This window comes from Lolium rigidum, chromosome 6, assembly GCF_022539505.1.
Source record: "Lolium rigidum isolate FL_2022 chromosome 6, APGP_CSIRO_Lrig_0.1, whole genome shotgun sequence".
NCBI lineage: Eukaryota > Viridiplantae > Streptophyta > Magnoliopsida > Poales > Poaceae > Lolium > Lolium rigidum.
The window spans coordinates 239,970,696-239,996,240 of NC_061513.1; the positions used below are offsets into that span (position 1 = coordinate 239,970,696).

At 45.4% G+C, this 25,545-nt stretch overlaps 1 long non-coding RNA gene across 2 annotated transcripts; it reads left to right on the forward strand.

Annotated features, from left to right (window-relative positions):
• The first annotated feature begins 5,121 nt into the window (after positions 1 to 5,121).
• LOC124667032 lies at positions 5,122 to 7,983 on the forward strand. 2 transcript variants are annotated; one of them, XR_006991134.1, is made up of 4 exons: positions 5,122 to 5,216; positions 5,585 to 5,648; positions 5,944 to 6,063; positions 7,889 to 7,983. It is a non-coding gene; the product is annotated as an uncharacterized LOC124667032 (long non-coding RNA). The 2 variants fall into 2 exon arrangements; XR_006991133.1 differs by lacking the exon at positions 7,889 to 7,983 and having other exon boundaries at positions 5,944 to 7,165.
• The last annotated feature ends 17,562 nt before the right edge of the window (positions 7,984 to 25,545 follow it).

A 25,545-nucleotide genomic window follows, 5' to 3' on the forward strand; every position in this document is an offset into this window, starting at 1 on the left:
TTGTTAAGGCTTTCTTTAAAGTTTCAAAAGCTTCCTTACAATCATCATCAAAAACAAAAGGTACATCTTTTTGAAGAAGATTAGTAAGCGGCTTTGAAATTTTAGAGAAATCTTTAATAAATCTCCGATAAAAACCAGAATGACCAAAAATACTACGAATACCTTTAACATCCCTAGGATAGGGCATCTTCTCAATTGCTTCAACTTTAGCTCTATCAACTTCAATACCTCTCTCAGAAATTTTATGTCCCAATACAATTCCTTCATTAACCATAAAGTGGCATTTCTCCCAATTAAGAACAAGGTTAGTTTCTTCACATCTCTGCATAACTTTATCAAGGTTTCGCAAACAACTATCAAAAGAATTCCCATAGACAGAAAAATCATCCATGAATACCTCTACAATCTTTTCACAAAAACCATGAAAAATAGCAGACATGCATCTTTGAAAAGTAGCAGGAGCATTACATAAACCAAAAGGCATACGCCTATAAGCATAAGTTCCATAGGGACAAGTGAAAGTGGTTTTCTCTTGATCCTTAGCTCTAACAGCAATTTGTGAAAACCCAGAATAACCATCAAGAAAGCAAAAATGAGTATTTTTAGATAACCTTTCTAGCATTTGTTCACTAAAAGGTAAAGGGTAATGATCTTTCTTAGTAACTTTATTAACTTTTCGATAATCAATGCACATTCTATACCCTAAAACTACTCTTTGAGGGATGAGCTCATCATTATCATTAGGTACAACAGTTATTCCTCCTTTCTTAGCAACACAATGCACAGGACTAACCCATCTACTATCAGCAATAGGATATATAATACCAGCTTCAAGAAGTTTTAATACCTCATTTCTTACCACATCCTTCATCTTAGGAATTAGATGACGCTGATGTTCAACAACAGGCTTTGCATCATCTTCCATGTTGATGGCATGTTGGCAAATAGCGGGAGAAATCCCCTTCAAGTCATCAAGAGTGTAACCAATAGCTCCTCGGTGTTTCTTCAATATTTCCAATAATCTTTCTTACTCAAACTCTAAAAGCTTAGCACTAATAATAACAGGATATGTTTTCTTATCATCAATATAAGCATACTTAAGATTATCAGGCAACGGTTTCAAATCAAAAACAGGATCTTCCTTTGGTGGTGGTGTTGTACCTAGATCTTCAACCGGTAAGTCATGTTTAAGAATAGGTTGTCGCAGGAAAATTTCATCAAGCTCATTCCTTTCTTCCCTAAAGACTTCACTCTCATGATCCTCCAAATGTTGCTGCAAAGGATTATTAGGAGCAAGAGCAATAGATGCACACTGTTCAACTCTAAAATCATTATTAGGCAATTCAGCTTCATAAGGAACTTTGGCAAATTTAGAGAAATTAAACTCATAAGTTTCACCAGCAAATTTAGTCACAATTTTCTCCTTCTTGTAATCTATAATAGCTCCACAAGTATTTAGAAAAGGTCTACCAAAAATGATAGGACAAGTCTTACTAGCAGCAGAACCAAGTACCAAAAAGTCAGCAGGATATTTAATCTTACCACATAGAACTTCCACATCTCGAACAATACCAATAGGAGAGATAGTTTCTCTATTAGCTAGCCGAATAACCACATCAATATCTTCAAGTTCACAAGAACCAATTTCATGCATGATTTCCTTGTAAAGCTCATAAGGAATGGCACTAATACTTGCACCAATATTGTAACATCCCTATTTTAGCAAACCCTAATTAGGAGTTGTTTGTGCATTCATGAGCATCATTTTAAATGCATTAAGAAAAATTTGCATTTCAAATAAAGTGGAAAACCAATATGTATGCAAACCTTGCTCTATTTTAAATTCTCCCAAGTTGTTCCAAATCTTGAAAACTAAAATATGTGGAACCTCAAATACATGAGGAAGACCACTACATATTTTCCCAAAGTTTTTAAGTTATTTTGTATCCCTAAAAGGTTGCCAAATAGCAAAATCCTTAAAGAGCACTAAGGGCATCTCCAACCGCGCGACCCAAACGGACGCGCTGGGCCGTCCGTTTTGGGCCGTTTGCGTGGCCGAACGGACACCCGGACAGCGGCCCGCGTCCGCGTGTCCGTTTGGGTCGCACGCTGCGCCCAACGCGCGGACGCGAGCGCATTGGTAATAAAATAAAACGAAATGAAAATAAAAAAAATAAAAAGGAAAAGAACAAAACATAAATTTAAACTAGTTGGTCATTAAACTTAGCCCTATTTTGGGCAAATTTTACACAAAAGAAAGCCATATATGGCTTTAAACTAAAAAAAGCAAACCCTAGCCAGGGTTTGCGAGCTCGCGGTGGCCGCCGGCGGTACTACCCCCGGTAGTACTCGTCATCGTCGGCGTCGATGACGACGACGCCGCCCGGCGGCGACGCGCTGTTCCGGCTCGACACGCCGGAGGGCACCGGGGACTCCGGCCAGGGGTCCCACTGCGCCCTTTCCCAGGCGGAGTGCGCGTTCGGCGGGCTCGCCGGCCTGCGCAGCCGTGCCCTCCGCGCGGACTCCTGTCGGAGCTGCTCCTCCGCCTGCGTGGCCAGGCGCTCCTCCTCCGCCAGGCGCGCGGCCCGGCGCTCCTCCTCCCGGAGCGCCGCCTGACGCGTAGCGGCCTCCTCCTGACGGCGCGCCAGCTGGAGGAAGGCCCACGCGTCCGCCTGGGCGTCCTCCTGGGCCTTCCTGGCCGCCTCCTCCAGCGCGGAGGTCCGCGGCGTGCGCGTCTCGGCGAGGAGCGGCCATTTGGCCAGCTCGTCGAGGTCCTGCTGCTCGCGGGACGCCGCGAGCGCCGCCCTGCAGCTCCGGGTCGTTCTCCTCCTCCTGGGGCTGCGGCTGCGGCTGCGGCTGCGGCTGGGGCGCGGGCTCGCCGATGTAGAGGCCGCCGGGGCGGCGGCCAGCCCGCCTAGCAGCTGTGCCTGGCTGCGCGCGAGGCCGCGCCGTCGCGGATGTGAAGCACGTGCGCCGCCGCGCATCGTGCTCCACCTCGAACCACAAGTCCCAGTTGGGACTTGCGTCGCCGTACGCGGGGTCCTGCCGGAGGTCCGCCGGCAGCGCGAGCGCGGCGCCTCCGGATCTCGGCGTAGCGGGCGCGGCCGGACGCGCGGGATGGGCGGCACCGGAACCCGATCCGGGCTCGGGTGCCAGCCGTGGGGGAGGTGCACGTCCCCCACGGCATTGGGACGCCGGCGTCCCGAGACATCCGCGCCACCGCTACGGTGACGTAGATCCGGTCGCGTCCGGGCGTCGCCGGCGGCCCCGGCGCCCATGGCGAACGGCGCCGCGCGACCGGCCGGCTGCTGCCGGCCTCGTGGTCGTTGGCGGATGGCGAGAACTCGCGCTTCGGGGCCATGTCGGCGCGGAAGCTTCGAGCTCGCGCGTGCGGCCGGAGTGGAAAGTGGGGACTGGATAGGGACAGGTCCACTTCCCGATCCACATTTAATAGGACCGGGGCACCGACAGGTGGGCCAGCCACGCGGACAGGGCGGACACGCGAGGACGCCGCGTGCCATCCGCGGCCACGCAAACCCGGCCCAGATTTGGGCCGGGTTTGCGTCGTCCGGACGCCGCGGCCGTCCGCTTTTGCGGTGCGTCCCCGCGTTGGGCCGGGTTTTTGTCCGGATCGACCCATCCGGACGCGCGGGCGCGGGATGGGTCGCCCCGTTGGAGATGCCCTAAGCTCCCAGGGTTGGGGGCGCCCCTGGTCGCTCCGCACGTCGTTTTCGTGGGGCCCGCCTCGCGCTCCTGCGTGGCGTCGCGTTTCGTTGTCTGTGCGAGGATGTGCGCGACGTGTAAGCCACGAGAAGCTTCGCCAGGTCGGTTTCAGATCGCTTTGACCTGGGCTTTGGTGTTTCTCTTCTCTTTCTTCTGTATTCTTTTCATCGCGCCGGCAGGGTTCGCTCAGTGGGTTATTTGTTCTTCCTCTTCGTCAGCTGAGCTGCGGCGGGTCGTGCGGGTTTGGGTGGTGCTGCAGTGGTGGCTGAGCTGCGGCGGTGCGTGCAGATTTGGGTGGCGCCGCGGTGGCCGCCCGTCTTCTTCGCGCCGGCTCTTTCTCGCTGGTATTTTTCCCCTCTTTCATTCTCTGTGATTTTTCTGATTTTTTCGCGTTGGTGGTTTTGATGAGATTAGAGCGGGTTCTGTCGAGTCCTCCAGATCCTCCACCATCAAGCCCCCCTGCTCCTTCTTGCTCAGAGCACCCGCCGCACTAGGGTTTCCACCTTCTATTTCCGAGTCGTCTTTGTCATGCACGGCGACCGGTAGAGCTCGAGCTCCAGCCCTTCACCGCCGCGCCTCTTCCTCACGCATGGATGGGGCCGAGTGCTCAAAATCTTTGTTGGTAAATCCTCCAGCCATGGCGCAGTTGTCGACGGGGGAGGAATACGGGGCATGGATGAGTGCCGGCATCCCGGAGCTGGCGTACATGGCGCCAGTGCCGCGGAGCAACGGTCCCTGCCACTTTCGTGAGGCTATGGAGTACTTTCGTGCCCTTTACACCGCCAACAAGCGCAACCCTCGCGCCCTCCGCCACACTGCCGAGGCCATTCTCACCTCAATCCCGACAGCTACACTGTAAGACTGTCCGTCCCTGTTCTCTCCTCTCCGTATTTGTAATGGATTGGACTCAAATTTCGTAGAGCTTCAATTGGTTCATGGTGATTGCTTGAACTGTGACGCTGATGTTGACTGGATGAGATGGAAGAAATTCCTCATCCACTATATATAACCATAGCTTATAGTAGATGATGCCTCGAATTAGTGTGGTGTGCTTGTGCAAGGAGCAGGTAGGCGGATAATCTGAGTGTGATGTGGAGGGATACCTGCAATGGGCATGTTAACCTTATTTAGGAAGGGATCCTACCTGATGTTTAACTATTTTGGTTTTGTTCTCCCCATCCAGTGTATGCAAGATAGGGGAAGAATGATTTCAACTGGAAAGATTCAGTGTGTATAGCTTGTCTCTGTTTTGTAGCTTAATGTCATGCATATCCTTCTGCTAAGATCAAACCTTATGGTGGACATATGTGTTGAATTCCTGAATTTGTTTTTGCTTCATACGTCTGGCATTTCAGGTGTGTCATTCTAGAGGCACTCGATGCTGATTTGCTGCAAGAACTCCCAGCCCGAGGACGCTTGGCGTAGGTTGTGTCGCTGCTATCGCCGTTACACTCCACCCGACGACCGCTTGGACGAGTAGACGGGAAATTGTAGTAAGATACACTGTCTCATTTTATTATTGTTGCTTCAGACCTTCAGTAACACATTGCATAGTCTGTGCCATCAAATTAAATCTGCAAGAGCCCATAAAATATATTCACGGTAATGTACTGTATAATATTTTCGTGATTGTGGCTAGCAGCCAATTCCTAAAAACTTAATCTTATTGATATGTAAGAGGTCTGCATTCTCTATGGTGTTCCACATAAAAATTTAGACATGTTTTCCTGCATAGAAGCTGTACATTTGTACAGACAGTCATGTATTTCTTATATTTGATTTAGTTTTATTCCAATAAGTATCTTGGTTTGAACTATTTTCCTACAACTGGTATCTGAAATTGTTCTTTTTCTATGAGGAGGTGACTAAGAGAATTGGAAATGAAATCTATGAAAATGAGGATTGATGATAGCAGCATAAGCCTGGTGCGCTATACTATCCCAAAGCTAGATTTCTTCTGTTACAAATCATTATTGTTTTTATTTGTTTCTTCTTGCACAATCACTCTAATATTCCAGGATTTTTTCTTTGTTAGTAAAAGTTGTAGTTGCACTTTGTTTACAAAAACTCTCTGTAGCTTTGACCATGAAATTGTTGAGAATAAGCAAACAAGGATGCTATGATTCGCTGAATTTAATTTGCAGATGTGGATCTTTTACTCCCAGAACAATTAGTCATAAATTTCTTTGACATTATTGTAACACGGTATCTTATAAATAGTCCTTACGAGGTTACCTGAAGATCTACGGCATGTACACCATTGAATGAAGATGTTTCTCTGGTCAAGACAGGTACCTGACCTCCAAGAACTTAGTGGCAAGCAAATTAACTGCATCCAAAGTATGACTCATTTTTCTCATATGAATTGTGCTTATGACGTGTTAATGAAACTTTTTTATAGAATTAATCTATCATGTATGGACATTGTTAACCATTTTTTTAATTACATAGTACGACAATCTCTATTTACGTTTTTGCATGACTTCCGGTTTTCTTGCATCATTATTCAGTAAGTTTTTCTTTCATACATAGAATACAAGCCACGAGAGATGATTTTGTGCACCTGGGCGTGCATACACCAGGTTGATTTGAAATAGTAAAAACATGCATGTGTAAGTTCATAGACGTTCTGAAATGATGTTGGATATTGTTGGATGTTTGAACATATGAAATTTGAGCCAAAATTATATGTGTTTGAGTTCTCTGTAGGAGAATAAAGGAGAGAGCGTCTAAAATAGATCATGGAAATATACTCAATTAGTTTAATTCGTGGAGCATGCAAAATAAAATTTATTGGACGAACTTAGTTTAGAACAGTATGTATTCCTAAATTGGACTGTACAAAACCCAATTTTTGTTTTCTGCATGTTGGTTACCTAGCTTCTAGGAAGACTGGTCGAATAATGTTTTTTCGTTAGTTCCTCTTTTGGGTATGGACGTGGTATGTGCCTGTCCCTGCATACATTTCATCTTTTGTGGTTCAAGTATTATGTACCTACAGCTAAATATTATTGGCTAGCCTCTAGGAAGACTGATTGAATAATTTTTTTCCGTTAGTTCCTCTCTAAAGTCTTTTGGGTATGGATGTGGTATGTGCCTGTCCCCGCACACATTTCATCTTTTGTGGTTCAAGTATGTACCTACAGCTAAATATTATTGGTGTGCTGCAAGTTTTATCTATTCTGTTTACTCACAGTTTTATGTTGCAAGTAGAAGTATAGAGGATTGTCTCATTGTAGCAAGGCGTGCGTTCTCTTCCATCTAACCTATCTCATCATTCCGGTTCACAACTGAAAGAATTAATCAGTTTTGCCCGCCCTATGGTTAACCATGAGAAACCACCACCTGTTTTAGTGATAATCATTTAATAACATATTCTCTTTTTTTCATGTCTAACTTTCTATTCTGTATACAGTAGTCGCTCCATTTCTAAATATATTATGTTTTGGCAAGTCTATTTAACTTACGAAAAAAATCTTATGCTTAGAAACGGAGGGAGTATATACATGTTCATGCCTATGAATGTAAGATCATAACTATCTTTGTGTGCTCACTAACATTGTTGTGTTGATAGTGTCAAAGCTTCGACTAATGGGACCAAGTGGAAAATTTAATAAAATTTGGGCATCTCTTTAATTTCACAATTGCTGAGAGTGATCATTCTCTGATTGAAAAAGTTCTAAGTTTTGCGTGAGGATGTTTGTGTTCAGGTGGTAGTTAACTGTGGATACCATGCAAAGACTATATGGCTAATGATGAATTGATAGTGTCTAAACGGTTATTTCAATTTATTTTTCTGCTTGGACTTCTGTAAATACCTAGGCTACTAACTATTTTTATGAAAGCATATATTTAGCTCAAATGTGAGATATGTTGACTGTTCTGATCCGAATGATTGTTGTTTCTGAATTTTTCTTCAGATATTCGAGCTCATAAACTTACAGAAGTCTGATAACGATGAAGTGGGATCTTAGATTAAAAACATCATGTTTGTACAATGAACAGATACTACTTATGGTTGATAAAATATTTCTGGTCTTCATACTTGAAACATGCGACCTTTATGTCCCATGTGGCTAAATTGATATAAAATTGTGTACTTTGTTGTCTCATGTATGCTATATATGGATGGTTTACCAGTTTGCACTTTATTTACATGATTCAGGTTTAGGATAACTAAGTACAAGTTTGAAAGGTGATCTATTGGTTTTGCCCTTCAGGATCTGTGTACACTGAAAACGGAAAAGGATAGATTGATTCGATGGATAAGGATATTTCTTATTTATATTTTGTTGAGTCACTCGTGTACTTTGAATTTTGTGTTTCATAATGAGACTGCGAAGTATCTGAGATGTGGGTATCAAGATTTTCCTATTTCCTACTATCCTTTACCAAATCAGATGCACTTGAACTGATTAATGCATGCAATGCGGTTATCGAAGTCTGGAGCCCCTTGTTAGAATAACTTCGTATCCTCTCTGTATTTGTACATGTATCTGTACCACCCTGTCATATATATATATCCGGATGCCACGCCTTTGAGCGTTGAGCGATCCCATCCAAACCTATTGTCGTACATGGTATCAGAGCCCTAAAAACCCACGTTCCTTCGATCCAATCTGGCCGCCGCCGCCACGCAAGTTTTTGCTTCTGCCGCTGCCGCCGCCGCCGCCATGTCTTCAACTCCGCCGTGGTTCCGTTCCACGCCGGATGCTGCTGGGGCACCTCTCCCCCAGACTATGGGCACAACAACGCTTCCGCACCCGGGATCGCCGCTTCCTCTCAACGCCGCCGTCAGCGGCAACGCTGCCTTCAACAGCGCTTCATCAAGCCAGGGTGCCGCGTCGTCTTCAACCGCCGCCGCCCCGTTCAACTTCGCCCACCTCATCTCTGTGAGGCTTAACGGCGAGAACTTCTTGTTCTGGCGTGCGCAGGTCGTGCCCCTTCTCCGTAGTCACTCGCTGATGGGCTACGTCGACGGCACGTTCCCTTGTCCGCCGCCGACCGTCACGCTCACGACTGCTGATGAACGGCGCGTTGTCATCCCCAACCCGGCCTTCACCGTCTGGATGCAGCAGGATCAAGCCATCCTGTCCGCGATCAACTCGTCGCTGACCGAGAGTGTCGCCGGGATGACTCTGTTCGCCGAGACCTCCATGGACGCCTGGACCACTATCACAGGTAGTTTTGCATCAATGTCCAGTGCTCGCGCTCATCAAATTCGTACGCAGCTTCAGGATGTTGAGAAGCTCGACATGACGGCGCACGCCTACTTCCACAAGGTGAAGTCTCTGGCTGATACACTGGCATCTATCGGTCTGCCGCTCCGTGACTCGGAGTTCGCCTCGTTCCTCCTCAACGGACTCGACGAGGACTACGACTCGCTGGTTGAGTGTGTCAACAACCGTGACACTCCCATGCCTCTTCGCGACCTCTACTCGCGTCTTCTCGCCACCGAGCATCGCATGGAGTCGCGCCGCTCCGTCAACCGCGGTGACCGCTCTGCCAACTATGGTGCGCGTGGTGGCGGGAGTGGTGCCGGCGGAGGTGGTCATGGTGGCGGGAGTGGTTCCGGCGGAGGTGGTCCTGGTCGCGGCAACCAGTCCTACCGCTCCAACAACTCCAACACATCCTCTGGTGGTCGCACACCACAGCAGCAGCGGTCGGGTGGTGCCAATGGCAACACCTCCGGCCAGAACTCCCGCGGGGCGTCTCAGCCTAGCTCCAATGGACGCCAACGCCCGCTTTGCCAGCTCTGTGGGGTCCTTGGTCACATTGCCTCTAGGTGCTACAAGAGATTTGATCGTGATTTCCTAGGCGTTGGAAACAACGGCCAGAGCACGGAGCGTCAGGTGGCCATGGCCACTCAAGGGCACACACCGTCCTACCCAGTTGACTCCAGCTGGTATATGGACACAGGTGCCACGGACCACCTCACCAGCGAGATGGAGCGTCTTCATCAACGTGAACCCTACAACGGCAACGACAAGGTCCACACGGCCAATGGTACAGGTATGCGCATTGTTAATATTGGCCAGTCTCATATTCCTACACATACATCTAGATCCCTTCGTCTCAATGATGTCCTTCATGTTCCTGAAGTTACTCGCAATCTTCTAGCTGTTCGTAAATTTACTAGAGATAATAAGGTTTTTGTTGAGTTTCATCCTGATGATCTTTTTGTGAAGGACCTCATCACGAAGGCGATCATCCTTAGAGGTCGGTGCCGTGGTGGTCTCTACTCCATTGATGCTCCTTTTATCAAACAAGTTTTCGCTGGCGTTCGTGTCTCCCATGCTCAGTGGCATTGCCGTCTTGGTCATCCGGCTTCACCGGTGGTTCAGTGTGTTCTTAGTCGTCATGAGCTTCCAGTTCTTTCAGATCGGTCCAATAAAGCAGTTTGTGATGCTTGTTGTCAAGGCAAAAGTCATCAATTGTCGTTTTCTAGATCTACTCATGTAATAAAAGCTCCATTAGAACTTATTCATTCCGATGTATGGGGCCCCGCTCAGACTTCTGTTAGCGGTCATAATTACTATGTCAGTTTTGTTGATGAGTTTAGAGACATACTGCTATTATGACAGAATGTTTTTTTTGAAGGCAAGCACAATGCCAAAAGTTGCGTTTCAACACTGTCCAAGGGAAGCAAATGAAGTGGCACATCAATTAGCAAAATCGGCTTATTCATCTAAATATTTTGAAAAAAAATGAGCAAACATCTTTGAATAAGTTTGTTTACTTCTCTTTTCTAATCCTCGCCATTAATATTTTCACCACCATGATCTGAAACGATGGGCAGGTTGTTGCCTATCGCAGCGCCGGCCGTCGATCCCGGCCGCGATGCGCGCCGCCGCTCGCCACCCCTGGGCGAGGATAAGAACGCCGACGCCCTCTTCCCTCGTCCCTATCCTCTTCTCCCTCGCGCCTTCTCCCCTGCTCTCTCTGCGTGCGCGCGCGCGCAACCCTAGCCCGGCCATCTCCCTATCACCGCCGTTGTCGGCCTCCCCGCGCCCAGACGACCATGCTAGCAGCTCCGCCTCGCCTCCCTGAGCCTCCTCGTCGAAGGAATCGGCGAGGGAGGGCTGGAATCGCCGCCGCGACCCCATCTTCCGCGCGGCCGGCCACCGCCTCCGTCGACCATGGCGCCACCTCCCGGCCTCCCCTGCCGTCGTCGTCGACACCATCGGCTCCGGGGTGAGCTCCTCGTTCCTCCGAGCCCCTCCGCTCTCTCCCTCGCTCTCTGTAGCACCGCCGCACCATGCGCCCGCGAGCTCTGCCGCCAGCCATCGCCGCCGACGCGCCTCCGGCGACCTTGGGCGAGCGGCGCCGCCACCAGCAGGTTCGCCGCGGCCTCCTCTCTGGGATGCACCCTTCCGCGCGTCCAGGGGGCCACGGGAGCGCAGCCTCCGCTGCTCACTGGCGCCGGACACCGGCGGTTGACCTGGTGGGACCCGGTGTCAGTCTTTTTGTTTTTTTTGTTTTTCCTATTCTGTTTCTATTTTCTGTAAATAGAAAAATCATGACAGGTGGTCCCCAACCGTCAGCGTTTTAATCATTTATGGAAAATCAATTTTAATTAATAAAACCCTGACAGTGGGTCCGAGTGTCAGACTTTTAACATTTTCCAGAAATTCCAGAAAATTGAATAAAACTTGTAAAATCAATAACTTATTCATTTTAATTCAGAAAAATATGTATAATATATCAAAATCTTCAGAAAAATAAGATCTACACTTTGGTATCAAAAGCATGCATTGTTAAACAACTTTAATCCTTGTATTTAATAGGAGAACAAAAGAACCCTTTTCTTTAATTATGTGGTTTATGGAAATGCTAACCCTAGGGCATTCCAAACCCATTTAAATTGCCTTTCATGTTTAGGGATGATTTCAGGAACTATTAACATGTCATATCATCATCCTTGTATGCGCATTGCATCGATGCCATGTATTGAATTTTATTTTTCTATTTCTAGTATTTGCTTCTTCGCGACCGATAGAGCATGAGTCCGAGACGATGAAGAACGACAACACCGAAGATCAATAATTTCCACAGACGAACAAGTCAAGCATGGGATCTTCGAAGATCCACTTCAGTTTCTCAGTGACAAGGCAAGCCCTAGCCTGGTTCATATATGTTTTTGAAATGCTTTTACTTCTGGTTCCTACATATTGCACACGATTCAACTGTCTTTTATCGATAGGTAGAGTTATCCTATCTATTGCATGTTCCAACCTTGTAGCCTCAAAATCCCTGATCCACTGCTCCTAGCATAACTAGGTTTGGCATGTGTGCATCGCTAGAGCCTTAATTTATATCTTTATGCTTAGCCATGCTTAGTTTGTTACGCTATTTACTCCGGTCTTCGGACTGGAGCCATACAATGAAATGAATCTAGCATGACAGGTTGACGTGGTAAGTATAGAGATGTTGTTAAACATGATTAAAGGCTCAGACGAGAGGCCACATTGGGATGTGGTGGGTTGTTTCGTTTCTGCCGACCCTAGGAACCGAGTTCTCGCCTCTTGAATCAAGACCGAGCGTACAACCACACGAGGCCCTATTATGGTACCCTCTCGACTCACTAACTTGCCTAGTAGATTCCATGAGTCACATAGTTTGCGCGTTATCTGGACATATGCATCGAAAATGTTTGTGAAAAGGTGCATAGCATACAGGTAGGTAAGCGTGGCCGTGGTGGCTGGGGTTAGAGTCCCTGGGGAAACCCACCTCGCCTCACATCGTTAAGGACCGACTTCGGGACTTGACCCGTTACGGCGGAACAATCCTTAGCGCGTGACTCATGGTCTCGGCGACAGCAAGGTAAAGGTCGTGGTCAGCCACCCTCTGCCGGCTTTCCAAGGAAGATAGCTTATGATCTGGCATTAAGAGTCGGCTGGTACGTGTGGGTAAAGTTGTGCACCCCTGCAGGGTTAAATCTTTTCGAAAAGCCGTGTCCACGGTTACGGACGACTTGGGAACGGACGTGGAGATCATAGAGAACATGAACCTAATCATAAAACTTGGCAACCAATGTGTGCTTACGGATACCTTCTCCGGGTGTTGAGGGGGTGATCCGAGGATATTGGTTCGAGATGATGAAGATTGGTGGATACAATATGATGATCAATAGAGATCGAGATGTCGCTCTCTTATCTCCTTTTAAAGGCTCTGAGTAGTCGAGCTTCCTCTCCCTCTTGTTTATTAAAGGAAAATTGGCTTTACGCAAAAGAAGATCTACAGAAAGCCCGCATACCCGGTTTGCTAAAAGGTTGTACTAAGTCTTGCTGAGTCCCTGTACTCAGCTTTGCATGCTCTTGTTTCAGACGAAGTCGCTCCAAAAGATGGTGGTTTCTAGGTCGACATCGACGAGTAGCTTGGGGTTCCCAGGTGGCAGCCTGGAATCTATGGGCTGGGACGTCGCCGTTATGCTCCTGGCCTCTTAGGCCTTTTGCTGTCTTGCTATGTCTAATAGCATAACTTCGGTTCCGTTGATTGATGTATGTCAGGTCAGTGACCTCTGCTTGTAATACTTTGGTTCTTCGCTCAGTTATGAGCTTGTATTACTTCTGGAGTCGTAGAGTCACTGTTGTGTTACCGATTCTCTCACTGTAGTCTCTCGAGCTCTAGGTTAGGCTTATGCCAGATGAAGATCTGATATTTGTCTAACCCTGATCCCGGGGGTGCCACAGGTTTTGGTATCAGAGCAAGACTGCCTGTAGGAAAACCCTTTCTACTGGTCGATGTTGAGTCTAGTGGTTGTGAAAACTATTTGAAAGCTAAAAGTATTTGCAAAAATCTGATTAGGCTTCTTTTTACTCCTTATCTGGTATCGCTCTAATTCTAAGGTGCCTTACCTTGTGTTGATTTGAAAGTTTTTCAATCTCTTCTAGTATTTCAAACTTAGGTGCCCCAAAGGCAGGTCGTTTCTTAACCAGTTGACCTATCGTTAAGTTTGCACGACTCTAGAGAATCTGTGTGCGTGTGTTTCGAGTTCTCTTTCTTTCTCTTGCTTTCAGAGAGAGCTAGCTATCGTTCCATCATAATTTCAGTCGAGTGTGTTCTATGCATCCTCCTTGTTTTGTTTCAATAGAGAGATTCCTTTCCATCATGATCTCTCTATTTTATGGGTTCCACATAATTTTGTTCCAGGCTTCGAGGTTTCCTTTCACCTTGGATGCCTCCTTTTCTTTTTCTTGGATACTTCTGAAGCTAGGTATGGCTTCCTGAAAGTTACCTTGTGATTACTACCTTGCAGTGTCCTCTGTGTCACTCATCTAGTAGTTACTCCTTTCTCGGGTTTTAACCCTTGGACTTGAACTGAAGGTCCCCGATTGTGCTAGATTCTAGTATATGAATCTTCGTACATGAAGCTGGCCTTTAACCCAAGATCCATTCCATTAAACACTGGTGTTAATGTTCAAACATTACATCGGGCTTGCTAAATTCAAATGAAGCTATCCTTCAAGCTTGTGGTTGTTGTCGTGTTGAATTGCGACAACTAAAGATCTTTTCCTTCCACTAGCTATCGCAGAGGTTCTTTCACTAAACCAAATGGATCACGACAAGAGTGCTCTTTGTGAGTCTCAATTCTATGTCTGTGACTCTGACACACCTCCCTTTTTGGCATGAGTTTCACTAAAGTGTTATCTTGTGCATCTATATCTTGGGATTTCTGATCCTCGTTGTATTCCTCCTCTGTAGTACCTTCATGGCCTTTGTCTGCTAGTTAGCAGCCAAGTGGTAAATGTGCATTGGTGTTTTCAAATGCATATTACTCTTGTGTTTCGTAAAGACATCCCTTCGGTATGTCAGGAGAAACAAACTCCAGTACCTTGTCCATTTCTAGGACTTGGTCAAAGTGTTGTAATCCGCAGATTAAGAAGTCTCGTTAGCTTCTGTTCTGTTCTACCTTAGAGTATCACCCTCTTCTATATCTTGAGGTCATGCTTTGTATCATGGCCTTAATGATGAAGTGATGCTCATACACATCCTTACTCACCCTTCCTCCGAGCTTTCTGTGCTTGGGAATGTTGGGGTATGTATATTGATGTGGCAATCTAAGATTCTTAGCAATCCTTATTGCTTTGAGATCCAAGGACATTTGTGTCATTCTTAGCATGATTGGTTCGCCAATTATTAAGCGAAGTTTGATTGTGTTGCCAGTCCATTCGTTCAGGCGCACATCTTCGGTCAAAGAGTTAGGTTAATCCCAAAGCTCTGAAGACCATATCGTTTGCTTTGTAAAGCAAGAATCCCTCTTGAATTCAGCGATATACCGGTGGTTCGTGATATTCTAGTTGTCTTCTAGAAGTATCACTATGTTGTTACATGACCATGTTGTCGAGTTCATGAGTATGTTGGTTCGTTGAACTGCTCCTTCTCCAAGTAACGATGATGGATAACCCTGGACTAATTGGTTGAGCTTAAACAACAACTTGTAGAGTTAAAAGACAAGAGCTCTATCCAACTTGCTCCTTCTTAAAAGGGATGTCTAGTTTTGTTCATGTTGAAGTCAGAAAGTATCTCCTTTGTGGATATGCTATCTTTCCCATATTTGATTTGAGCTTGGGCTATCGTCAAATCAAACTCAGTTCAAAGTACTATTGTCAACACCCAGATTTTTAAGTCCAGATGCCTATTATGCCATTCCTCGCAATCCCAGGAATATTGTTTTTGCGAGACATAATAGATTGATATCACAACACCTCATTCATTACAACACATAATCGCCTTACAAATAAAGGATCACATGATCCGGTCTCATTACAATAGTAGATGATCTATTGATCAATTACAAAACACATAGCGGAAGCGAAGTAGCGTAGTACTAGTCCATCTATTCCACAGGCAACTGTTGACGTCAGGAGTGATCCTAGTTGTCGTAGACGTCCTGCTGTCCTTCTTCCGGGTTCTGGTACTCATCTTCATAGTCTGGCCATTTGAATAGCCAGGGACACAGCCATGAGTACTTTAAAGTACTCGCAAACTAATACTAAGGTAAATACTATCAACTATAGTAAGGGGGTTCTAAGCTCTAGTTTCATTTGCAGAAAGCCAGTTTTATTTCATAAGCACTTTAATAATCAAAAACTTCTTCCTTTGCTAAACTCGGGTGGGAACATTAGTGTCATTCCCGTAACTCAGTTGTGATTCAAAGTGAAAGTCACCTTTCAATTCAAATCACAAGTCACCATTCATATTTTTAGAAAAGTTCTGATGACGGAACAGTATGGCCTTTCCAACTGTCCATGACCGCGGACGCGGCTATTCGAATAGGTTTACACTCTGCAGAGGTTGTACACTTGTGCCACAACAATTGCAATAGTTCGTCGGGGGTAAGCGGCCCTGATTTATCGTACGCAGATACGCGAACTACCAATCCTAACCTTTCACTTACATACCCTAGTATAGGCACCTCTCCCCATGAGCTTGGCCTCTCGGTGAAGACGAGACGGTCGGCTCGGGAACTGCACGGGGCTTGGGCCGGACATTCACCTCATTTCACGTCATTTCACATCATTCCTTTTGTTGTAGAGGCAGCCTCCGGCATAACCCCGATGACGCTTGTTTTAGAGGGAACCCATACTAAGACACATAAATTTCCAGCTAAGCCTTACCCAGATTCGGGTATTGTGGGGGTACTTGTAAAATTGGAATGGTATCGCATCCGAACCCAACCATCAGTTTTGGTAAAATTCACCAAGTCATTCATAAGTCATATTCACCTTCAAAATCTTTCAATAGAATGACTCATCATTCCAAGGTTTTCAAAGTCATTGGTTTTCACAAGTTCCCATCTATAGTAGTCAATTTTAGTTTAGCACTAGCAACTAGCCATAAGGGGTGCTAAGCAACTTGGATTGCTCTAGGCTAAGTTTGATACTCTTGCACTACTCCATAACTAAACTAAGTGAATCATGAATCAAAAAGTACTTTGATAAACAAAAATTTAGTAAAGCTTGTAAAGTAAAACTTGGGATAGGGGCATTAAGCATAAAAATAAAAGTAAAGGTGCCTTGCTCTTGTAGAGCTTTGCAATAGTCTAGTTGCTTTGGTAATAGCTTGCCTTGATTGGTGATGTGATCAAAGTTCTCTTGCTCTTCCTCTTGGTAGAAGACCTCTTCCTCTTGATAGTCTCCGGTACTAGCGTCTATAAACGAATACGAGGATACAATCACCAAACAACACTTAAGTAATTTTAATTAGCCTTATTGGCTCACACAAATGATCTAGCATCACTACTTAACATTTATTCACAAATTATGCTAGGGTTTCTTTATTTAACATTAGGAAAATAATTTCCTCTCATTGAAAGTTGAAATTAGGGTTTCTCTTTGGTTTGGAGAAATAATTTCCTCTCATTGAATCTTCTTAAGATTTAATCTTCTCAAATAACCAGGGATGATCACATGTTGACCAAGGTCAACACTTCACACTTATCATTTGAGAAAAATGATTTAAATGAGATTCATCATCTCATGTGATTTAAATAACCATTGCAAAAATTAAATACTATTTTGATTTAAATTCCACAAGTGAGCAAATATGAACCTAAGCAATAGAGGTCACCACATTACTTCATATCACTTGAGAAAATGATTTAAATGAGGTGCTACACCTCATAGATTTAAATTCCTAAAATTTGAAATAGTTTAAATGGACTAGTATTGACTACATAGCCAATATTTTGCTTCTAGCCCATGATCATGTACAGAACCTATATCATATTTTTACATAGTAAATTATAGTTGGTGAAATTTGAATTGTTGCAATTGGATTCACTTCAAAATTCAAAATGGTTGATTTTTAAGATTTATTTTAATACCGAAAAGTCTCTGTTTTGTTATTTTTGCTATTCAAAATCTACACAAGATATGAGGTGGCGACCAGTGGAAAAATGTAGATAATTTCATGGGCTTTCCAGAGATATGTAGTTTGCTAAATTTGGTGCAGTAGTTTGAAAGTTATTCAAATTTGAAGTGGGCATCAGTATTTGAATTTAGATGAAACTAATTATTTGAAAAAACACCCAAGTGGGCTAGGCGGGAACTGGATGGGCCGAAATGGTTTAAATAGAGAAGCAGCCCGATGAACGATTCGGGCCTGCTGACATGGGGTCCCACATGTCAGTGAGTTTAATTCACCGAAACGGTACCTGGCAACGTCGGCCATTGGATTAGAAAGCGATCGCACGGTTGGCAGTCGTCGTCGTCGACGGGGGAGAAGAACTTGCTGCTCCGGCGAGGTAGGGGGTCGGCGGCGTGACGGAGCTCCGGCGAGGGGCGGCGCGGTTGCTAGACGACGTTGTTGATGACGAGGAATCGACTGGTACCGGTGGCGGAGCTTGAGGTGGTCTAATTTGACGACGGCGAGGAGCTACTGTGGCGGTGGTCGGCGGTGAAACTGGAGCTACTCCGGCTGAATTGGGATGAGAGAAGTGTTCGAGGAGATCAAGGAGAAAGAGGGGAGGCGACTGGTGTGGAGAAATCATCAAGGGAGTGCCTCTATTTATAGTTGCGTTTGGGTGCGGTGGGTGTCCGTGGAGGTCGACGACGGCAAGGGCGTTCCAGGGCGCGAAGGGGCAAGCTAGGATGCGGGTCGTGTAGGCGACGGCTAGGCGATGCTCTGGGTGTAGCTGGCGCGTCCAGGGGATGATGGGGTTGCTCGGGCGCGTGCTCATCATGCCGCGGTACTGGCGACCAAGCTTTTGATTATGGCGATGGCGACGGTGCTTCCGCGAGCTAGCGAGCATGTCTAGCGTGTAGCCGTAGGCGTGGTGCTCATGCGTGCCAAGTGGGAGAGGGAGAGGAGGACGAGAGCGTCCAGGCGAGGGGCGTGCGGCGCGTCCGGGGCGTTGTCCGGGCGCGCTCACCGCGTGCACTGACATGCCGTGGCATGGTACTGGGCGCGCGTGTTCTGGCCCATGGCGTGTGTCTCTTTGCTTAGGGCTGGTACGAGCATGCTTGGTGGAGTGTAGGAGAGTCAGTAGAGATGGTTAGGGTGACCAGAGGGAGCAGATGATGAGGAGTGGCATGGTGATGGCATGAGGGCTCGGCATGGATGAAAAATGATCATGGCTTCACTTTCCTCAGGGCTGCAGGGCATAGGATGATGCAGGGATGTTACCAGTAGGTTGATGATCACAAGGCAAAAGAAGTGTAGGCTAAAAACCAGTGGATATTAGGGTGTGTGCCATTTTGCAATTTCTGCCTGCCAAGTGTTCGATGATATGGCCGCATGAAACATTTATTGGAATTTTGGAAATCTTTTTGGTGGAGCTCAATTATATAATTAATGTGATGGAATGGTGGTGGTGGTGTTCATTTTGGTGTTAATTTGCAAGTTTTCAAAATTGGGGTCATCTTCGCTTTAATTCAAAGTCTCCACTTGTCAATTCTATTCTGGTCAACCTGGTCAATGTTAGCATGGGTGGTCAACATGAAAGTTGTTCACCTTGACAAGGTCTTGGATGACATGGCAATAGTTGGTCAAGGTTGGTTTAAGAAAAGTCAAAACCAGGGGGGTAAAGTGAGGAACATTTTATAAAACTCAATTTGGACCATTATCACATGTATGTTGGTTTTGAGATTTTCTTGGATTTGATTCTGGTTTCTTTGATGCATTTTTGTTTGTTTATCATATATAAGTATTCTACAAGCAATAGATCAAGCAATGGTGGCCTTTGGTGATGATTTGAAAAATTGGCTAACTGTGTATGTGAGTGAAAATGGGATTTTCTCACTATTTGATTTCTCTCCATTTGATTTGACTTTTATTGACTCTAATGTGATTCTTATTAGTTTAGAAACATTTCCAAACCATTGAACCCATTCCAAAAGGTCTAGCTCAAAGATTTGCAAAAATGGCCATAACACATAAGAGGTGATGTGTCATATTTCATTATTCTTGTAAATTGTTCCTCTTGCTTTACTTGGGCATGGGTTAGGGTCAATTTAGTATTAGATTAGGTTTAGAGGTGGTTTCACATCATTTGGGTAAGGTTTAAAGTCATAGAACAAGAATTGGGTATTATGGCTATGTGTCACATATGTCTCTATGCATATGTTGCATTTGAGTTTTAATTTTACTTGGCTTGACCCAATTGGTGTTGTTGAGGGTTGAAATGGTATATAGGAGTGATCCAATCCATTCACAACATATCTTAGGGTCAAGATCCTTAAATTCACATATTTGCTATTTTACTCTCATATGCCTCTATGGCATTTTTAGTTTCTTTTTATTTTCTTTTGTTTCACTTTGGATTTGGTTTGATAAGTGCTGGATAGGGTGTATGAAGGTTTTCCAAACCTCTAAACAAAGTAGAAAGGTCTAGGGTAAAGATTTATAAAAATAGCCATATGCACATATACCTTTTTCTTATTTAATTTCCTTTTATTTTATTTTAACTCGGATGGTGAACAGAGGGGTGAGGTTTAGGGTTTAAGATCATTTCAAAATACTTTAACAAGTCATCATGGCAATAGCACAAGAATTAAGCAAGATCACTATGTATCAAACTTAATTGAATAAAAGTTTTTGTTGGTTCCAAAATTTGGAACTAGGGAAATTCATTTGTTTTGTTTTGAAATTTTTGGGGTGTTACAAACCCTTCCCCCTTAAACAAATCTCGTCCCGAGATTTTAAGAAAAGTTAGGTTCCTAAGAGATATTGAGCATTTTGATTAACAGGAAGACATACTTGGCATGGTCTGGGGTGCTTCCTGAGCTTCATTGGCAGTCATGTGGTAGAAACGGCCGTTGTTGTTGTTCTGGTTCCTTCTACCTGCGAAGCGGCGCTGTTGCTGGGCAGGTGCAGCAGTGTTGGCGGGAATCTTGGCAAGCTTCTTGGGGCACTCATTGGAGTAGTGGCCCACAACTCCACATTCATAGCAGTTCACAGTTGACAAGGTATCAACTTGTCAATGCCTACGGGTTATAGGCTAGGGTTTAGTTAGAAGTAGAGGGCAAGTAGATCTCGAAGGTTTCAGACGAAAAGTACTCGACGATTATGAAAACTAGGGTTTGTGAACAATGATTCGATGATCTCTTCGCCCCTCGACTCCCCCTTTATATAAGAGGTGGAGCCGAGGGTTTCGTTTTGTACAAGTTACAGAGTCCGGGACGGTTTCTAACTCATCCCGTCAGATTACAAACAACACTTCCTATTACAACTCTACTTTCTTTAATATATCTTGGGCTCTCGAACCTTCTTATTCTTCGGGTAGTGGGCCTTCATTAAACCCCGGGTACTATCTTTGGCAGGCCCATTTGGGATGCCTATGTCGATAGCCCCGAGATTTTGCTTCAATCGTAGAGTCAGGGAAAATCTCCACTGTTTATTTTTATTCGACAATTTAAACTTTTCTATATTTATTTATATAAATTTCTATATTGTACAGGGATATTGGTAGTTGGGGCTAGTTCATCTGACGGATCAGGTACTAGTTAACTGCTCTAGTGGCAATCCGCAAAAACCTACTTCAAGATCACGTCCCTGGACATGATCTCGGGATACTGGTGCAAACTTCGACGGGTGCCGCTTAAGGTCTTACCATTCTGTCGAGTCCCAGGCAAATTTATCGAGTACCTAACGCGTCCGTTAGGATTTTTCTTCGTATCTGTTGATACGGATAAAAGTAGCAGAGCGCAGTCTTAGGCGATGCCACGCCCAGCAGAACGGATCTGGGGTCTTACCTTCGCAAATTTGCGGCATTCAGAAATTGATCGAAACTTTGGCATTCTGAGAATATATTGTCGAGTGCTTTTCCGGCTGTTGGAATGGCACATTTTATCGAGTCAATTATGACTTATATTAATCTCCCGATGGGAGTATATTTCGAGTTAATTATAACTCGAAATATACTCTCTTGCTTTTCTATCTTTTTTCGTTTTCCTCTTTTTTTTTTTAATTTCATCGGGCACGCGAACAACGTTCCCGATGGGAGTAGCCCCCGAGGCTACAGCCAAGAACTTGTGCTTGGTTGTAGGCTCAACATTTTAGTCCCCCTGTCGCTATATTGTCATTATTTCCCGATATTCTCCTTTTTTTTTATATCTCGGGTGCGCGAACAGCGCTCCCGATGGGAGTAGCCCCCGAGGCTACAGCCAAGAACTTGTGCTTGGTTGTAGGCTCCCGCAATTTCTATATTGCCATAGTCGAAATTTTACTTTTATCGAAGTAGCCCCCGAGCATTTGGGCAAAAACTTGTATTTGACCAAAGGCTCCCGAAGTATTCAAATGACTTCTCCTGTCATCATTCTTCTTTTATTTTTCTTGTCGACATACTTTCCTTTGTCAAATTCACTTCATCTCTATTAATAGTCGGAATTTTTCTGCCTTGTGGGTCCATTGTTATCACCACGTTGACACGTCGTGCAAGTGGGGGACACACGTCCTCCGCTTTTCCTGGCGCACGTACGGTAACGCCTGTGCTGTTCCACCTCAGTAAAAATACCTTTTTACCCTTTTATCTACTAAATCTTTTTTCACCACACGATTTCTTCATCCAACGGTGCATTGCTTCTCCCGAATCCTATATAAGCCTTTCTTCAACCTCGGTCCACTCCTTCGCTTGCGCCGCACATCTGTTCCCTTCTGCAAAAACTTCCCTTGCGCCCAACTCTGTTTCATCTTCCGCACGCACAAGCATTGCTTTGTCCAGTGCCGTTGATGCCACCGCGCACGCGACTCACTCGCCACAGTACTCCAGAATCCAAGATGGCCGCTGAAGATCTTGAGTGGGAGAGATCTAAAATCTCCAACCAAGACGTCAACATGCTGAAGCGGCTTGGATTGATGAAGAAAGAAGATGCCATCCGCTTTCCCAGCGAAGAAAGCTACCCCAACCCTCCAATGGAGTACCGGGTTAGTTTCGTTGATCATCTCATCCGCGGCCTTTCTACCCCAATTCACGATTTCCTCCGCGGCCTTCTCTTTGTCTATGGGATTCAGCTGCACCAGCTGACCCCCAATTCCATCCTTCATATTTCTATTTTCATCACACTGTGCGAATGCTTCCTTGGAATCACTCCAAATTGGGTTCTTTGGAAACGCATTTTCTGCCTCCGCCGCAATGGCTCCCACAACGCCACTTATAACATAGGTGGTGTTGTTATCTGTGTCCGAACTGACGTTGATTACTTCGACGTCAAATTTCCTGATTCTGTCCAAGGATGGCGCAAAAGGTGGCTCTACATACACGAAGAAAGTGCCAACTCTGTAGAGCACAACATAGTCCCTTTTGATGGAAGTGCCAAAATTCAACGCCGCCGCTCCTGGGATGCTGAAGCTTCCGAAGAAGAGAAAAAGGCGACAGAAGCACTTATGTCTCGTATTCATCAGCTTCAAAATACTCGAGGCAAAGAGCTGTCTGGTGTCCAAATTACTGCCTATTTTCTTAGGATTAGAGTGCAGCCTCTTCAGGCTCGCAAAAATCCCCTTTGGACATATGCTGGCGACAATGACGCCAATAGGCTCTCCAATGATCTTTCTGTGAAGGACTTGGAAAAGCTTATTCGAAGAATTTCCTCGCTGAGCAAGAGGGATCCTATTCCTTCCTCTTGCCGCGTGGAACCATACAGTTCCACCAATCCTCTCCCCAAGGTATTTTGTCTTCTCGAATTTTTATCTTGTTCCGAACTTTTCCTGCATCTCATTGTTTTGATATCTCATTAATTTTTCTTTTGTCGTTATTTTTCTGCAGAACCATCCTACTATGGATTCTCTTCCTCCTCTTCCTGAGGGTGGAGATGTCGAGGAAAGGGCCGTTGTCGCCAATGACAACCAGGAGGCCCCCTCTTTTGTGAATGAACCCGCAGATTCTCGAAAGTCTGCGGGATCTATTGAAAAGGATGCTGCTTCTGAAGGTACGACATCAGCACAATCTCCTCCTCCTGCTGTTTCTCCCAAGAACAAAAGGAAAAGGAGTGATGTCGAAGATTCCGGGACCTCCCAACCCGAAGAAGTTGCTCCTTCACCGCGAAAGGCAGCGTATGACCCATATCTTGAGAGTCTCATCAGTTCGTGAGTTCCCTGTCTTTTTTTTATTTTTCTATTCGAAGAATTTTATTTGCCTTGCTTTTTATGCTGTCACCTCTTTTTCCATAGTGATGATGATGAAGAAACACCAACTTTGGATGTGACTGCTCGAACGAGTACGTCACATACTCTAGTTATTTCGGAGAAGCCAGTTGAAGGAGAAGAATCTTCGCCTCCTCAACAAAACGTCGGCACATCTACTCCTCCCTCGAGCCCCCTTGTCCCTTCACCGAAAAGGGCAAGGACTGAAGCAATTCCGGAGCCGAATCTCCAATCGAGTAGCTCTTCGAATCCTCTCTTGGATGATGTAAGTTCTCCATACTCTTGTCACTGTCTGTACTTCCTCTGTTTGCTTCTAAATGCCATTATATTTTTCTCATACCGAAATTTCCTTGCTTTGTCCTTTTCTTTCCTTAACAGCCCATGATCAAAGAGCTTATCCGCATCGGTGCTCAATTCATTGGGTATCGTGAATATGCTCACCAAACTGAAGGTGATGCCTTGCTGCTTTTCTTTTTTACCATTACTCTGTTACTCCTTTGTTGCCGATATTTTATCGAAATTTTAACTTTCTTGGCAGAAAAATTGGCGGCTATCAACGATCGTGCCAATGCACTGGCTCAAAAATTAGAGCAAAGTGAAGAGGCTCGTAAGAAAGCCGAATTAGACGCTGTTCAAGCTAAAGCAGAGGCTGACAAGGCCAAGACTGAAGCTGCTGGTGTCGAGGATCTTAGAAAGAGACTTCACGCTGCCGAGAATTCGTTGAGCGAGCACATAGCTGCACAATCTGCTCGCGAGGAAGCGATCCTGAAGCGTATAAGGACGCAAAGTCGCCGCTTCCTCAGTAAGTATCTGAACCACTTCATATCCCTTGTATTGCATTCATCTGTTGCTCAATAAATTTCTTTCTTGACAGATAGAACAGCTCAAGAGTTTGAACTTGAAGATCCCGACGATGATGCCCTTCTTGACGCCCTTTCATTCCTCGAATTCCATGGGTCAGAAGCACGCGAAGGCATTGATAATGCCAAAGCAGGGCTGTCGCGGCTCTTTCCCTATTTCTTCCCAAAGAAAGAGGAACCCGCGACTTTCCTTAACTTGGCCAAGTGCTTTAATCCACCAGAAGATCTTGGGCTGAGGGTGCGTCATGAGAATATGAAGGTTGCTGTTGAAAACACTGTTGCCTTGGTTGCCGATAGCCAGCAAACTATCGACTGGGCGAAAGTTGGCGACACTGAGCAGATAGAGCAATCAAAATGGAAGTCGCTGATCAAGGCAGCTAAGCCCAATACGAAGAAAATCCTGGCCTATCTCGGGATCAAGCCGTCTTCAACTCCTAGCTCATCAAGGCCGGAGGTCTAGTTGAATGCCTCTTTGCTTTTTCTTTTTAGCGTACTTCTTCCTTTTGGCGTTGTCGCCGTAGTGTTCTTTGGCGATAACTGCTTCCGTGGGTCTGTAGGAGGTCCTTCTTTTGTAATAGACATGTATATATTATGGGAATGAATGGAAACCTATCTTTACTCAGTGATTGATGTCGAAATATTTTCTTTTTTCCAGTTGATTTTTGACAATTATACGCCAGCTCCAGCTCCTGGTCCTTCCAATATCTCGCCTACTTCTCACTCAAAGAGAGCTTTTGCGGGTACCACACCTGCCGAAGATTCTTTATCGCAAGAATTGGATGAACTTCGGCAACAACTTCAATATGCGAAGAAGCAAACACTTGTGATGATGGAAAAGTCTCGCAAGTCATCTGAAGCCGAAAAAGTTGCACTTCAACAA